Source organism: Arachis ipaensis, chromosome B01 (assembly GCF_000816755.2).
Source record: "Arachis ipaensis cultivar K30076 chromosome B01, Araip1.1, whole genome shotgun sequence".
Taxonomy (NCBI): Eukaryota; Viridiplantae; Streptophyta; class Magnoliopsida; order Fabales; family Fabaceae; genus Arachis; species Arachis ipaensis.
Genome location: NC_029785.2, coordinates 126,842,175 through 126,850,344, shown reverse-complemented (window position 1 = coordinate 126,850,344; position 8,170 = coordinate 126,842,175). Strand labels below are relative to the sequence as shown.

At 34.8% G+C, this 8,170-nt stretch overlaps 1 long non-coding RNA gene across 1 annotated transcript in view; it reads right to left on the bottom strand.

The window, feature by feature from the left end:
* Positions 1-7,805, bottom strand: part of LOC110263157 — a 16,934-nt gene extending 9,129 nt beyond the window's left edge. Inside the window, exon 1 of the long non-coding RNA XR_002348306.1 lies at positions 7,794-7,805. This is a non-coding gene — a long non-coding RNA (uncharacterized LOC110263157). The remainder of the gene's footprint in view (positions 1-7,793) is intronic.

Below are 8,170 nucleotides of genomic sequence, written 5' to 3'. Positions count from 1 at the left end.
TAGGATGTTTGCTTCAATATAATTCCAAGTCATCGTCTATGAATGTATGATAGGGATAATGGTGGACGAAAAAATTTAAAACCTAAATTCTTTGAGAGGGTTGACGCGTTTGTTGCGCATGTCTTTAGCATAGAACCATTTATGTCTGAAGGGGTTTCTAGTGTTCGTATGAAAAGTGTCGACTGAGTAAGTGGTTAGGACCTGCGGATATAACGTTTCACCTCTACCGTAACGGGTTCAAAGATGGGTATTGGATGTGGATGAAACATAGAGAAGTGGATGAACGGGAAATTAATCAGACTGTCTCAAATTTGAATAGGTCCGATTGTCAATCAACGAGGGTTCGGATGGTGAGAGAACTAAACATGAAATAAATGACTTTGGAGGATAACCAAGAGAGGTACAACGAGATAATGTTTGATGCAACAGGTGTTACAGAATTGAAAAAGGCTAAACAAGAGCTTAACTCGGAGGAATCATCGTCAAGTGGAACAACATATCCAATCTTTGCTCCTGAAGGAGCTGCAATGGGTGCAGGCAGTGACTAATGGTTGGAGCAGACGAAAATCGATGCGGCACACCTGCATGTGTTGCTTAACTGTGACTAGATTTCATGGTACCTCATGTGAGTTTTTCAAATTTTCGTAAATATTGCAATTCCTAAGATACTAACTTCTTAATCTAATCAAAATCTCTAACTCCTATGCTATCATATAGGTTATTCCAAGAGGCAAATCCTGATATCTGATTGAATAGTTTTCCACGTTAGTTCAGAGAATACATCAGCGTGTATCTAACTGACACAACAGATTTGGAACTAGTTGCACTTAGTTAGAGCCCAATAAACAAAACCACTAGCTACCAGATAAACAACGTTAATGGATATCGGTTCCATTCTTTATAGTGGTTGATTGGAAAGAAAACAGATAACACCAGAATTTGGGTTTGTGGATATTCAGGCGGGGTCATTTTGATTAGTTTGGTGTGTTGCACAACAACATTAAATTTGAGTATTTCTATCACACGACATATAAGGTGTGCATTTTAAATGTGAATGGTATGATCCAAGTTTGCAACAAGAAACATGAAAGCACAAGGACTATGATATCACTGAAGTTAATGTAACCAGGAAATATAGACACTACGATCCTTTTATTCTATCTCAAAATACCTGACAAGTGTACTATTTGCCTTATCTGGGTTCATACAAGTCTAGTTAGGTGGTTGTAGTTAAGACTAACCTAAGAGGTCGCATCAAGTCTGATGATATGATAGATGGTCAGGAACCTTACCAGATTGATGACCCAACTCCCAAAAACGGTGGTTGATACCGGTGAGCCGATCACCCTTAGGTCGGCTGTTATGGATGACGACATCATTGACCATGTTCTACATGCCGATGCACTACAACCAAAGGATGACGATGTTCAAGAAGAAGATGGGGTCGATGCCAATGAAGAGGAGGAAGCCGATTGCAATGATCAGGAAACTACATTGGAAGAGGAGGATGGTTAACTAGAGGACGAAGATAATGAATCTGAATAGCACTAATGTAAATATAGTTCTATGATATTATTTCTTTACTAAACTTTGAGAAGAACGTAATATAATTAGCATCATTTCAAATATTTTAATTACCATCATTCTGTATTTTTAATTTGTATGTTTGATATTTCACAGCAGGTTTAGAGCACTGTTTCAATTATTAATTATCAAGGTACATTACAGATGGATGAAAAAGTTTGTAAAAAATAAAAAAAGACTTCCGACAAAATACACCAACGGTAATCACACAGCTAGTTTTTCTAAAAAAAAATTAGAAAACATTTTCCGTCGGCATTACTGTCGGATTAATCTGACGGTAAAATAGCACGGAGACATATCAAATGGCGCCAACGTTATCATTGTAAGTTTTTTGACGATAACGTTTAGCATATCTCGTCTACTTTCTAACTATATTTCGTCACTAAATCCGACGGCAATTTTCGTCGGACGAAAATTTTTTAGGATAATATGTTACCGGCAAAGTTTATTTCGTCGGATAAATACCGATACAAAATCCGACAATAACATGTATACTGTCGGATTTCATTTGATTTTTTGATGGTAAATCTGATGGTACTCAACATTTTTCTTGTAGTGTTTTTCCTTGTTTAAGTTAATTTAGGATTTAGTTATATGTTAATTTAGGATTTAGGATTTGATTATTATATGCTAATTTAGGGTTTAAAGTTACGTTAATTTAGGATTTAGGATTTAGTTATCATATGCTAATTTAGGATTTAGGATGGAGTTAATTTATGATTTAGGAATTAGTTATATGTTAATTTAGGATTTGATTATTATATGCTAATTTAGGGTTTAGGATTAAAATTAATTTAAGATTTAGGATTTGGTTATCATATGTTAATTTAGGATGAAGTTAATTTAGGAAGTAGGAATTAGTTATATGTTAATTTAGGATCTAAGAAGAAGTGCAAGATGCTTGAATTTTTAAGTAGGAAATGTATCAAGAAAATGTTACAGTGTTTAATAGTTAAGTGTTTAATAGTAGCAATAGTTAAGTCTAAAGCCTGTAAAATTTGTAAGTTGAGTCTCTTTTTGCTTCTTATTCAATTTCAAGAACTAATTAACCTTACTAATTAGATAGTTTATTTTTTCTTGAGGTAGGTTTATGTAAACATATTTTTATGTGTATAGTATAATGATGTCTACTATTTACTCTTAAAGTATAAACTTATTTCTTAAAGGTTAACTAATTTGAAAATATTTATATTTTGACCTAATTTTTTAATTAGATTTTTATTATTTAAAATTTTTCCATTGTCAATAATTTAAACTCTTTAATTAAATTGAATAAATTGTTGTGTTTGACATTATAATATTATATGTATAACATTGTATATATAGTATGAATTCAAGTATGAAAATAATTTAATATATTCTGCTAGAAATATTGTGAATTTAATTGTGTTTTGACTAATGCTGTGGATTGAGGTTGGTTGGATTCGTGAAAACCGTAAAGGTGGATATATATCCAACTTTAGGGGAGATTATGTCAATTTTTTTTTGAAATAATCTAAATGTTGAATGATTTGTGTAGTATATATGCTGATTAGTGTTAATAATATATTCTCTTTCACTACAAAAAAATACTTAGTACCGTCAGATAGAATCTGACGGTATAAACCTCGCCAGTAAAGGATTACCGTCAGATTTTGTCGTACGATGGTAATTACTGTCAAATTCTGCAACGAAATACGTGTATCTAGAAAATGAAATCGTATGTAACATACTGTCGAAATTTTTTTATGGAAAAGTTGTCGCGAAAAACCTCCATCTTACCGACGGACTTATCCGACAATAATTTTGATGGAAACGTTTTTCTTTGTTTTTTTTGGAAATTTAACTTGGTTGTTATTGTTAGTATATTCCATGGTAATTCTGACGGTAGTTTTTTTTTTTTGAAATAATTTCTTTCTGTCCATCTATAATGTACTCTGATAATTAATAATTGAAATAGTGCTTTAAATTTGATGTGAAATAAAATATACAATTTAAAAATACGGTATAATGATGGTAATCAGAATATTTAAAACAATGCTACTCATATTACTTTCTTCTCAAAGTTTGGTTAAAAAAAACACATAAAACAATGCTAATCGTATAACATTCTTTACAAAGTTTGGTAAAAAAACACATAAGATAGTACTATATGTACATTAACCTTATCTAGATTTATCATCTTCTTCCGAAGTAGTTTCATGATCATCGAACTCATCTTTTTCTTCACCGTCATCAATCCCGTCTACTTATTGAGACCATCGTCCTCTGGTGGTAGTGCGGCATCATTTATTCCAATGTCAATGATGTCATCATCCATAACAGCTGGCCTAAGGGTGATCGGATCACCGGTATCAATCACCATTTTTGAAGGAGTTGGGTCGTCAATTTGGTAAGGTTCTTGACCCTCTGTCCTATCATCAAACTCAATGCGGTCTCTTGGCTTAATCTTAACCACAACCACCCAACTAGACTTGCATGAACTTGGATAAGGCAAATAGTATACCTGTCATGGATTTTGCGGTAGAATAAAAGGATCGTAGTGCCTATATTTTCTAGTTATATTAACTTCAGTGACATCGTAGTCCTTGTGCTTTCATATTTCTTGTCATGAACTTTGATTATACCATTCATATTTAAACATGCACACCTTGTACGTAGTACGGCAGAAATACTATAATTCAATTATGTTGTGCAACCCACCAAACCAATCAGAATGACCACCGGCTGAATCTCCACAAACCCAAACCGATGTTATTTATTTTCCTTCTAGTCGACTATTGTAAAGAATGGAACCGATATCCATTAACATTGTATATCGGGTAGCTAGTTACCTTATTCATTGGGCCCCAACTAAGTGCTACTAGTTCTCAATCTGTTGTGTCAGCTAGATGCACGCTGACGTATTCTCTCAACCAGTATAAAAAATTGTTCAATGATGTATCATCATTTACCTCTTGCATTAACCTATATGATAGAATAGAATAAAGAAATTTAGATTAGATTACAAATTTAGTATCTTACTGATTACAATATTAATGAAGACCTAAAAATCTCACATGAGGTAGGATAAAATCTGGTCACAGTTAAGTAATACATATAGATGTTCAACATCGATCATTCTGCTCTAATCAGTAGTTACTGCCCACACTCATGGCAGCTCCTTCCAGAGAAAAGATTATATATGTTATTTCACTTGACGAGAATTCTCCCCTCTCGTCGTTCCTTCCAACCCTTGTTCTACGTGACTCAACATGAAGCTGAAAATAGAATGAGTAAAATGTCAATGTTTCCTTAGTTAGGAATGCTTCACAGATGTTGTCCTCAATCCGAGCTCTGTTATTTATCGTGTGCTTGAATGACCTAATCATCCAGTCAAATAGGTACATCTACCTAAATTAGATCAGCCTACATAGTATTGCTTGGTACGGTAGGTGGACTCTAAGTTTTCCATAATGTCAAAGAAGGATGGAGGGAATATCCTCTCTAGCTTATAAAGTATGATGAGAATGTTTTTGCCCATGACTATGAGATCATTAAGGTTAAGTTTCGTAGCACATAACTCCCTAAAGAACTCACTTATTTCTGTGAGGGGTTTCCAAATGTTGGTTAGAAGTTATCTGAACGCGACAAGAAGCAAAGACTCCATCAAGACGTGACAATCATGACTCTTCAATCTAGCAAGCCTACCCTTTGATACATTTGCACACCTGCTCAAGTTAGAGGTGTAACCATCAAGAAACCTCAATCCTAAAATCCACATACACACATTTTATCAATGTTCCTTCGTTAGAGCAAACACCGCCTTCGGTTTAACCCACCACCCGTTCTCAAGTCTCTTTAAATTTAGATCTGTCTGCTTGAAAATGTCCACCAAGTCTAAGCTAACTTTATCGTTATCCTTTGTTTGCGCGTCATCCATTACTGTGTGCATAATGCTATCAAACATGTTTTTCTCAATGTGCATCATGTCAAGATAATGTCGAATCAAGTTGTCTTTTCAATAAGACAACTCTCAAAATATACTCTATTTAATCCAATTATGCTCTCTGCAATATTCCGGAGGTCTCACACTTGCCTCGTTATCGACAACTCTTGGTATTTTACTAACACGTTCCCAAACTTGACTACCAGCCAACCTCATGGGTGCCTCTACTTGTTCAGTTTTATTCATTTTGAATGAGTCTTTGTTGCGCCGAAAAAGATTATCCATGTCAAGGAATCTTCTATGGCAAACCACGAATTCTTACTGCCATTCGTGAATCAGAATGCCTTTGTATCCTCCATACAAATAGGACATGCTATTCTGTCCTAAGTTGACCAACTTGATAACATCTATGCAAAAAAGTCATTAATAGTCTACATCAACACATCATGGAGTTAAAAGTTTGTCTTCATCAAAATATCAAATGTTTCTACACCATGGATCCATAATTTCTTTAACTTATCTACCAAGGACTGCAAGAAGGCATCTATTTTGGCTTTCGAATTGCTGAGATCAGGTATGATGCACGTTAGAAATATGTATGGGTCCTTCATGCTCATTTCAGGACTCAACTTATATGGTGTCACAATTACAGGCCAACAAGAGTACGCATTACTGAAATTAGAATTCAGTACAAAACGTCATAGGACAAAACTAGTCTAACATTTTTAGGCTTGCTCGCGAATGTAGGATGTACCCTATCGAAATGCTTCCAAGCTTCTCCGTGTGACGGGCACATCATAATTCCATCTTCTCTTTTATTGGTACTATGCCAGGTCATCTGCGGTGCCAAACTAATCAATGCATACAATCATTTCAGCCTAGGAACTCTTTTTAACCATCATTTACTAACCTGTTCACTCTTGACTTGAAACCTTGGTGACTGGCAAAATCTACATTCAGTTAGGTTTGCATCCCTCTTATAATACAACATACAACTATCCAGACAATAATCAATTTTTACTGAATTTAGACTCAATTTTGAAACTAATTTCTTTGCTTCGTAGTGGTTTCGAGGGATGCCAATGGACCCGATAGGTACCAATTCATTGCAAATGATGACCTACTTATAAAAATAATCTTAGGTATGATTTGACTTAAACTTGATACTCGTCATTCTAACACATGCGGACAACTCAAAATGAACGGATCCCTCGAACAAAGGTTTTGACGTAGATTCTAACAGATGATAAAATCTCTTTGCCTCCGGGTGTAGGCTCTTCTTCAACGTCTTCCAATTCTGTGACACCTATTGCATCAAATACCATCTCGTTGAATTTCTCTTGGTTACCCTCTCAATTCATTTCTTCCGTGTTTAGTTTCTCACCAACCAAACCCTCATTGTTTGACGATCAAAACTATTCACGTTCAAGACAGACCAGTTAATTCCATGCTCGTCCATTTCTCTGTGTTCCACCCATATCCATTACCCATTCCTGAACCCATTACGGTAGAGGTAAAGCGTTATATTTGCAAGTCCTAACCACTTAGTCAGTCGACACTTATGATATAGACACCCAGATACCACTTCAGACCTAAACGGTTTCATGTTGAAGATATGCGCAACAAACACGTCAACCCCCTCAAAGAATTCAGGTTTTAAACCCTTCGTCCACCGTTATTCCTATCATACATCCATAAACGATGACTTGGAAGCATATTGCAACACACGTCCTAGAATTCAACCAACAACACCACTTATTAAGATTTTTAGAAAATTCGGCAGAATGTACCCTATAATTAGAACTTCCCACCAAATTCAATTATTGTTTTCTGACAAACCAAACATGTTTTAAACAATTTAAACGATAATTCGACAGAAATTCTCCTTAATTCAGAGACATCCATCAAATAAATATAACAGTTTCACAGAGAAAACAGCTGTAGACATAAATTATAACATACAAGCATTCAATAAAACAATCAAATCCTAATCGTTCTAGTGTGCAACCCCTTATAACTCCACAATTATCCAGCTAACAAGGGTTTCGAGAAAGCGCTACTACGCGACCTTCTCCCGCTTCCATCCTAAAATTCTATTATAGGAAAAGTAAGCCTAATGTAAAATTTAAACAATTTATTATATTCAGAGATAGAAAACTAACATGAAATATTATAGCACAGACAACAAAAGAAGAAAACTCTAATTGAGCTTAGAAAAAATAGCACTGTCTTAAACAAAATGATTACTTATTAAATTCACAAGATGAAACTAATTCGAAAACTAATTTGAAAGAATAGATACAACTCATTATTCCAATTAATTAAAACCTAATTCTTAATTCAACTAACAAATTAGCACAACAACTCCTAATAACATAATTAAATAAATTTAACCACTGATTTAACAAACAAAAATCCTAACAAAATGTTAAACTCACAAAATAATCTAAAAAAGTATAATAATCATACCAACAAACCAATATGATGATAATGGTTGCAATTTCTCTTTAATATGGTGGTGACAGAGGCGGCGATGATGGTGACGTGAACAACAACCGTAGCGAAAAATGTGACAGGGATAGCAGCAGCACCAGAATCGACGACCACGTGCAGCGGCGGTGATAATGGGTGCTCCACATGCAATGGCGATGACGACAGCTTGCTTTAGTGGTGACGACG